The following is a 9311-nucleotide window of genomic DNA, read 5'->3' on the forward strand; positions in this document are numbered from 1 at the left end:
ATGTTCAAAAATGTGCCGCGTATGTTCCCTCCTTCCACATGTCTGGGATGAAGGAAACCCCTGGGATGACCTTAGAAGTTACAGGTTGAGTCCCTGAATGACTACCTGGAACTTAATAAAAAATATGGCAGCTTATTTTCCAAGACGGCTGCCATCAGTTCCTTTCTTACCTATGGGCACATGCCATTCCCCATCAGAATGTGGAGTCGACTCCTCCCCTCCCTTTAAATTTAAGCTGACCTCATTGACCTGACTGTTTAATAAATAAAGTACCATTGTGATGCTACCTTAAAACTCCCTTCTAGGCTTCCTGGAACCTAGGCACTCTATTGTTTGGAAGTCTAAGGAGCTGTGTTAAGCGGCTCCCGAAAACCAGTATGAACTTGCCCACCCCCATGGGTAAGTTGTCCTGGAAGGACACCCTCCAGTCCCAGTTGAGCTTCCTCATCTGAGACCATGCAGAGCAGAGAAGAACTGTGCAATAGAGCCTCTTCTGAATACTAAATCCACAAAATTCTGAAATATCATAAAATTAAGTATTATTTTCACCTGCTAAGTTTGGGGTAATTTATTATGTACTGGTAGAAAACTGAAACACTACCTTACCTCCATCACTCTGGAATGTACATGTGTTTAAGAAATAATCTATTATTTTGAGCCTAGATGTTTAGGTGCAATTGCCATTACAGAAAGAGGGAGAGGTATGCATTTCTTTTCTAGTACAAGTATTGTGAGAAGAGAAAAATGGAGAGAGTGAGAAGAAACAGTGAGATGCAAACTATTCCGGCCTTTCCTCTCTGTATTGAAAGTTCAAGAAGTGATGAAAAGCACTTGAAATACACTGAGGAAAACAAGAGGGCAGGAGAGCTTCTGCCAAACTTCCCATTAGGATCTGAGAGGAAATCCCCTTGTAGACTATCTATTGCAATCTTGGGGTGCAGCGTAGTATTGCCTGTAAGAAGAGGGTTTGCACACACACACCACAGCATTGAGTCATAAGTGGAATTTATAGAGCCCTAGAGTTCTCCTCTGTCCTTGGAGTAGGGTGGCACACAGTTGGCTGAGAGTTGGGATGAAGAACTTTGGCTGGAGTGGCCCTGGTGGGGCAAAGAGTTGCTAATGTCATGAGCTGGAGAGTTGACAAGGACAAATTTGGAGTGATAACCATATCCATAAAGCAAGTAAGACGAGCCACATCTTGATAGAGTGTGGCTAGGCCCTGTCAAGCTGAGGAACCAGCCCACAAGTTACACAAGCATCAGACCCCAACAGCAGACACCAAGGCTATGCAGGGACATGAGGCCAGGACTAGTTAGGCAACATTTGTCTCCACTCCAGACATAGCCCAAAGCAATCGGGGACCCAGGCTCCCCTCCGCCACCACAAGGTTGCTGGAGCCACACTGCCCTCTGTGTCCCAACACTGTCCTTAAGAGGAGCAGAAGAGAGGTCAGAAAAAAAAAGTCAATGCTTTCATCCAAAGGAGACTGAGAATTTGTCTAAAGAGACTTTAAGTTATTTGATCTGAAAACACTGAATTCGGCTGTGCATTGTGGGGACTTAGGAAGGAAATCAGATCCGTTAAAGGAAAAAATAAAGAGAGCCCATTTTTTTTCCTACACATTGGAGTGTAGTTCAAGTGTATTTGTGACCCCCATGAAACTATTAGGTCAGTGCAAAAGTAATTGTGATTTTTGCCATTAAGAAATCACAATTACTTTTGCACCAACCTAATATATAGTCATTTTTACTTTCTAAATAAGTAAATCAAACCATGAACAACAGAATTATATCCATGACACAGCAGACATTAAACCTTTTTTCAAGCTCAGGTCAGTGAGTTTTCTGTAGACTCTGCTGCCTCCTATCCCATATTCTATATTTATTATCATGCTTTTAACTTAGACTTCAGATGTAAACCCTGAACTTAGTTTTGGGATCTAGCTATAACTGTAATAGGGGAGGGAGATAAAGAGTAAATGGTGCTTTCAAAGGATTTACCACACACACACACACACACACACACACGCACACACATAAATCTGAACAGCAAATATTTTCTATGTATTTACACACACAGAGGCAAACCCTGCAGAGTACACGTGTGCGGGTGCATTAGATGTATCATTAGATGTAAAGAATTTATTTTGCATACCTGTCCTGTGGAATGATGGGTACCTGGAGATTTTTGTTAGGCCTAGGGTACTTGTCGTTCCTGTGCTCTGTGGAGGAATGTCTGAAGAGGATTGTGATTTGTTTGCCAAATACTCACCTGGCATCCACCACTTCTAGGAGGAAGTGAAGGGCTCTACACTGCCTTGCTCTTGCTGGGACACCTTTGGGGAATCTGAAAGCTCACCTTGAGCTAAAAGAGCATTTAGAGGATCTATGATTTGACTATGAGACTAACGAATGAATGTTAAATAGCTGTTAAAAGTGTGATATCTTGCAGTATCATGTAGATTAGTTTCCCCATCTAACTTTATAGGACTTGTTGACATTCTGTCTAAAAATTATATGATGCTGGTGGGCTCAACAGAGTTAAGAGTGATTCTGTTCATGTGGGTCTGAAACAAAGAGGGTTCCAGCAGTTCTTGGCTGTATGAGAAAGTAAGAACAGTAGCAACCCTCAGAAGATTTGGCTATAGGGAAGCGCTATTGCCAACCACTACTTGAAGGAGCCCACATGGAGGGGAGCAGTGATCACAGGTGCTGTAAGGGGGCACCAGTGAAGCGACTAAGGAGAATCATAGAAAAGCGACCCCTACAGAGGATTCTTCCCTACAGTTCTCTTTCAGAGTGAGTTCCTCTTAATAAAAAGAAAGTCGGGCCAGGCATGTTGGTTCACACCTGTAATCCCAACACTTTGGGAGGCCGAGGCGGGTGGATCACCTGAGGTCCAGAGTTCGAGACAAGCCTGGCCAACATGGTGAAATGCTGTCTCTACTAAAAATACAAACATTACCCGGGCGTGGTGGTGGACACCTGTAATCCCAGCTACTCAGGAGGCTGAGGCAGGAGAATCACTTGAACCCGGGAGGTGGAGGTTGCAGTGAGCCAAGATAGTGCCACTGCACTCCAGCCTGGGTGACAGAGCAAGACTCCATCTAAAAAAAAAAAGAAAATCAATCCACTTTTTATACTTAACATAAGTATGGGGGAAAAGGGAAAATTTCTTATCAAAAAAAATAGTGGACATAGACGCTTAGAAACTCCAAACTGAAGTTTCTGTCAACACAGAGACTCTGCCCACAGCTTCACAGCCTTAGGAGTGAACTTAAGGAAAGAGTGTTACAGAAATATAAGGGGATGAGCAGTAAATGACTGCTCTCGCAATCTTATATTAAAACCAGCAGAACTTCAGTTGATAGTCCTTTTCTTCTCCATTTGAGGTACAGACTGGAAAACTGTTGAGTTTGAAGGCCTTATTTTGAACAAATTGCTTGCATCTGTGAAAAGATTTTGTAACATTATCACTCCTGGGAGAAGCAGACACCCAATCTTTTAAGAAGCCCCAACAATCATGAAAAAAGAGACCAGGATATAAGGGAGGCATGTTTAGGTGATCAGTTGGGTCTTGCTGTATTTCTTAGGTTTAAAAAGGTATGAAATTCATCTGCTAGAAGTACTCTCTGTGTCTCTGATCTTTGTTCTTAGGTATAACCATAACTCTTCAATTACACTGAATTGCTGCTCTCTAATTTATTAATTTTGCTATTCTTTCCCATAAACATTTTAAATGTTAAGTCAGTCAGGCCCCCAAATTTGTCTTGTCAGATACATGTTTTTCCAATGCTAATTCACTTATAACTCTCTAAGAAGTTGGCATCTCCATACTAAGCACAAATGTACTTTTGTACATTTGTGTACTTGATATAGGCAGACAAACCAGTTGGCAAATCTGTCTCAATTTTTCTTCGTATTTAATATTTTTTGATCCAGTAGATCAGTTTTAGAATGACAACTTGACTTAAGAAGCGATCTAGGAACAAAAGCAAAGTTACTTTTGGAGTGTTTTAATCTCACAGTAAGCAAAGAATCAAAATCAGATCTGAAAGATTTCTTTATTTCTATTTCAGCAGCTCTTTCATCAAACAAATCCCTATCCATATTTTTTACAAAGAATAAAGAAACTGGAAACAGCAGCTCTTTTGGAGTATGATGCTGGGATTTGTTGAGTGGCTGGATTCTATGATTATATTGGTTCTTAAGCTCCAGAGGACAGTGACCTTCAGAGTCCGTTGCCGAAGGCAAATGTTCTCTAGAAGGGTCCTTTAAAAAAAGAGCAAGTAAGCAGATTCAGTCATTTTTTATGCAACTTCCTTTTGACCTTTCCCTTGGCAAACACATCAGCAAATTACATGTAGAATGGAAATGTGCTTGATCTGGTCAAATGACTTCTATTGATATTTTAATCCTCAATGTTTAAGGGAGAAATTGAGAGCATTGTTTATTTATTCTGTTACATATGGTAACAAGACTATATAATATGGTTGTACTACAGAGAAGCACAGGTTTGATAACTTACTAGAAAGGCACTTTTAGGATCCATTGAAAACAAAAAGGGGCTTTCTGGCCCAGACAGGGAAGTAGATGGAAAAATAGAGGGCAAAAATATGGAGAGTGATTGCAGAAAGACTTGTTTTCTTGCACTCTGGGAACTTTACAGACTTTGGTCTTTCATGGGATGTAGACTATGTAGGCAAGAGCAATCTATCCCTTCCTAAAAGATAAAAAATGAAGCTACCACTGGATTAAACTGACAAGACAGGAGAAAGGACCAGACCAGTGAAGAAAAGGGAGCTGACAAAATGGAAGCTTAAAGGAGATTCCCAGCCACTTCTAAGACTTAGTGAATGCAGTTTGATCTTAGGAAACTAAGGTCATGTGTTTGTTTGAAAAAACAAATTAAATACCTTCAAGAAGAGTGAATACATTTTACAGACAGATTTCTCAGGAATTCCCAGTGTCTGTATGTAAACCTGTTCGTGAGTGTGGATGTATCAAAAAGAGATGGATGACTAATGAGAGTACGTACATCAAAAGAGAGATTAATGACAGAAATAGTCAACAAAGCAAAATTTTAAATACATTTATTTGCTACAAAATTTATTGATTCCCTATTATTTGCTCACTAAAAACACTTGGGACTCAAAACAAATTTGCTCTTTCAGGTAGTTTACATTCTTATGGGGAAAGACAGACAATTGACCACAGTAAATAAAATATATAATATGTAAGTTGATGAGAAGTGCTATGGAGAAAAGCAAAGAAGTTCGAAAAGTTCTCACTGATAAAATTATATTTGAGCTCAGTCTGGAAGGAGGTAAGGGAACAAAGCCTGGGGAGAAAAGGAGGTAAAATATTCGAGGCAGACAAAAGAAGCAGCATAAAGGCCCTGAGGTAGGGAAAGGCTTGGCACATTCAAACATGTTCAGAGTAAAATAGATGAGATAAGATGTAGAAGAAGTGAGATTTTAAAAAGGTATCTGGAATCATATTATGCAGGATCTTGTAGGTTATGTATGTCAGTTACCTATTTCTTCATCACAAACTATCCCCAAGCCTAGTGGCAATAACAACTGTTTATTTTGCTTACAAAATCTGCAATTTAAGCAGGGATTGGTGGAAAGAGCTTATCTTTGCTCCACATGGCATCACATGGAGCAGCTTGACTAGGGGCTGGAGCATCTGCTTAGATGATAGCTTAGTCACATCCTGGCAAGGTAGTGCTGGCTGTAGTCTGTGATCTCGGCCAAAACTGTGGGTTATAGACCTCATTCCTACTCTTTATTATCTCTTTCTGGGTATCTTGGGCTTCCTCACAGATTGGTGGCTAGTTTCCAAGTGTGAGCTTCCCAAGAGAGCAAGGAGGAAATGCATGGCACCTGTGACCTAGCCTTGGCAGTCACAGAGCATCACTTTTGATATACTCTACTGATCAAGTCCGCCTAAAGATCCGTGCAGGTTCAATGGGAAGAGACATAGACCCCATTTCTTGATGAAGAAATGACAAAGCTCTAGAAAAGTATATGAGGCAAAAGATATTATGTGGCTATCTTTGGAAAATACAATCTGTAACACCACAATAACAGCTTTGAAATTTACTCTGAGTGAAATGGGTGCCCACTGTAGTGTTGCCAGCAGAGGAGTGACTTAAATTTTCAATAGATTGTTCAGTCTTTTTGTTGAAAATAGATTGTAGAGAGCAAGGGCTGAAACAGTTTCAACAGTAAAGAGGCTATTGTTATAATGAGGTGAGATGTGAAAGTGACTTGGACCAGAGTTGTAACAGTGGGGATGGTGAGAAGTGGGGAGACTTTGAATATATTTTGAAGGTAGAGTCAACAGGATTTGCTGAGAGATTAGGAGTGGGGTGCGTGAGAAAGAGAGGAGTCACGTATAACTCCTTGACTCCCCTTCAGAGAGGATATCCCTTCCCTGCTATAAATGACTAGTTTTTATTAGACGCTGTCACCATTAAAACAATTCAAAAATGAATAAAATACCAAAATAAAACCTGTTTGAATGCAGCAGAAAGTTCCCAATGCAGCCAGGATTTGGGGATCCAACACGTCAAAGGGAAGGGAAACATGTGAAAGCAAGCCCAACATCTCATGCTACTTTTTCCTTTGAGTCATTTGCCAGTTTATGAATAGGGCATGTCTGAGAGCTCAGAAGCTGAGCAGAAACATGAGCCTAACTGGCAGAGAAGCTGGTCAAAGTTGTCAGGAATCTCAAGGGGCTAAAGAGACAAAAACTGGAGTTCAAGGCTGTCAACGTAGTCACGAGAAGAGGGAACAAGATCCCAGACAGCAGAAAAGTGCAAAAAAAGGTACACCAAAAAAGTGAGCTAAACATTTGGTGATGCTTTTCCTTTTAGGAAGAGAGTTTCCAAAAGGCCTAGAGGCCGAGAAGAAAAAAACAAAAGTGACTGAGAGGCTAAGAAGTTAAGGAGAGCTCTTAAAAGTCTCATAATATTCATGAAGTCCAGAGCTTGCTAAGGATGATAGACCTTGATAAACATCCTAGACTTGCAGTAAATACCTGGTAGGGCTACACCTAGGAGTAAGAGAAACAGACTAGCATTCCCAAAAATTACAAGTCAGCATAGATTCACCTTGATACCAGACTAAATTAGGATGATCTGCTTCTATTCTAACTGCCTGCCAGAAGCAGAAATACATTCTCCACATATCAAGCAGAGCCTCTACAATTTTTCATAAACAATATTTATAATGTAATCAATAGTTGTCAGGTCCAGGTATACTAAAGGACAGGAGTAAGAAAAAAAGACAATATAAATAGACCTACAGGTGATCAAGATTAAATTGATCAAAAGAGACTTAAAAACACCTGGGTTTAGTGCATTCAAGATAATTGATAAAGTAAACATTTCAGCAGAGGACTGAAAGCCATTGAAAAAAAGTAGAAAATCTGGAATTAAAATACAACAAATTTAACAAAGAACTTCAAAGATACATTTAATCGAATACTAAAAAGAGATAAACAAGAATTAGTGAACTAAAAGACAAATCAGAGAAAAATGACCAGAGAGAGAGAGAGAGAGAAAATATAGCAAAGAATGTAAGAGACATAGTATACATGGTCAAAGGGTCTAAACTGTATGTCATTAGATTCCTAATGAGAAGAATGAGAAAAAGAGATTATAGCAAAAATAATGATGTTAAGTTTTCTAAAACTGACAAAAACCCTCAAGCCACTGATTCAAGAAATACTATGAATTCAAAAGGAACACAAAGAAAACTACAGAGTCACAACATAGTAAAACACTGAAATAAAACAAAACAATAGTAAGAAAATGTTGAAAAAATAGCCAGAGATGGCCGGGAGTGGTGGCTCATGCCTGTAATCCTAGGACTTTGGGAGGCCAAGGCAGGCGGATTACCTGAGGCCAGGAGTTCCAGACCAGCCTGACCAACATGGTGAAACCCCATCACTACTAAAAATACAAAAAAATTAGCTGGGCATGGTGGTGTGCACCTGTAGTCCCAGCTACTCAGGAGGCTGAGGCAGAAGAATCGCTTGAACCTCGGAGGCAGAGGTTGCAGTGAGCCAAGATTGTGCCACTGCACTCCAGCCTGGGCAACAGAGCGAGTCTCCATCTCAAAAAAAAAAAAAAAAAAAAAAAAAAGAAAGAAAGAAAAAGGCCAGAGATAAAACAATAGCTATAAATAAGTTACCTTAGACAATAAAACTATATCTGATTTTTCAATAGAAACAATGTAAGCCAGAAGACAATGGAATCACATCTTCGCTAAAACAAAATAACTGCCTACCTAGAATTCTATACTTAGGGAAACTATTCTTTAAAAATAACAAAAGTGAAATAAAGATAGTTTCAGACAAACTAAAGTGATGTCATATTAGCTATTAAACCCATATTTCCCCAAATCAAAATTCCTCAGTGTTATAATAGTAATTGTAACCACTGTACAATATTTATGGGTGATTGAGAAGTAGATTATTTGTGTTGAGAACATGTCTATTTTCATTCTTTTGTTTCGTAAGGTCCTGTGCCATGGAAGCCTTGAATTCCAGCGCCCATTACTTCTTCTGCTGCCAGTGGCTCCCATTTGTGTTCTCTCCTGTGGCATCAGATTTGATGCAGAAATGGGGTAAATGGCCATGTCCGAATACTTTATTCTTTACTTTGTCACCTGAGCCTTTAAGTAGCAAGGCTAGTGTCCAGACTTGTAAGAGGTTTTACAAAAATAGCTCCCTCAAAATCTAACTCTATTCTTCCTTCCAGTGGAGCTTAGGGATAGTCTAAAAGAGCCAGGATAGGGTCAGATGCCACTACTTCTACTCAGATTTTACTCTCTTGCCTACAGATACCTGTGTACTCATCAGCTCCTATTCCTCCAGCTCGACCAAAGTTCTTTTAGCAGTAAAAACCAGTATGCAAAGAAGAGGAGGGAGAGATGGACCCATCAAGCCCTCCTGGGCTCAGAATATGTATGTGTGTGCGCACATACACAGGTGCATGTAGCTTTGCAATATAAGATTAAACTGTACACTGTTCTATAATCTCCATTTTTCCATTCACTGTATCATGAACATCTTCCAAATCACCATGTAGTTTTGTATAACACACATTTTGATGACTGAATAGTAATGTATTCTGCACAATTTGTGTTACCAAATCTTTACTGATGGACACAAGTTATTTAGAGTTTTGATCATTAGACACATAGTTTTAATAAACATTCGTATATCTTTGCACCCTTTTCTAGTTATTCCTTAGGACAGGTTTCTAGAAGGCTATTTCTGTGTCACAAATATGTTCAT

General features: G+C 39.6%; 1 long non-coding RNA gene across 1 annotated transcript; it reads left to right on the plus strand.

The window, feature by feature from the left end:
- Positions 1-287: 287 nt before the first annotated feature.
- LOC103892259 (uncharacterized) lies at positions 288-9054 on the plus strand. The gene is made up of 3 exons (XR_008512935.1): positions 288-399; positions 8532-8638; positions 8855-9054. It is a non-coding gene; the product is annotated as an uncharacterized LOC103892259 (long non-coding RNA).
- The last annotated feature ends 257 nt before the right edge of the window (positions 9055-9311 follow it).

This window comes from Pongo abelii, chromosome 14, assembly GCF_028885655.2.
Source record: "Pongo abelii isolate AG06213 chromosome 14, NHGRI_mPonAbe1-v2.0_pri, whole genome shotgun sequence".
Lineage (NCBI taxonomy): Eukaryota > Metazoa > Chordata > Mammalia > Primates > Hominidae > Pongo > Pongo abelii.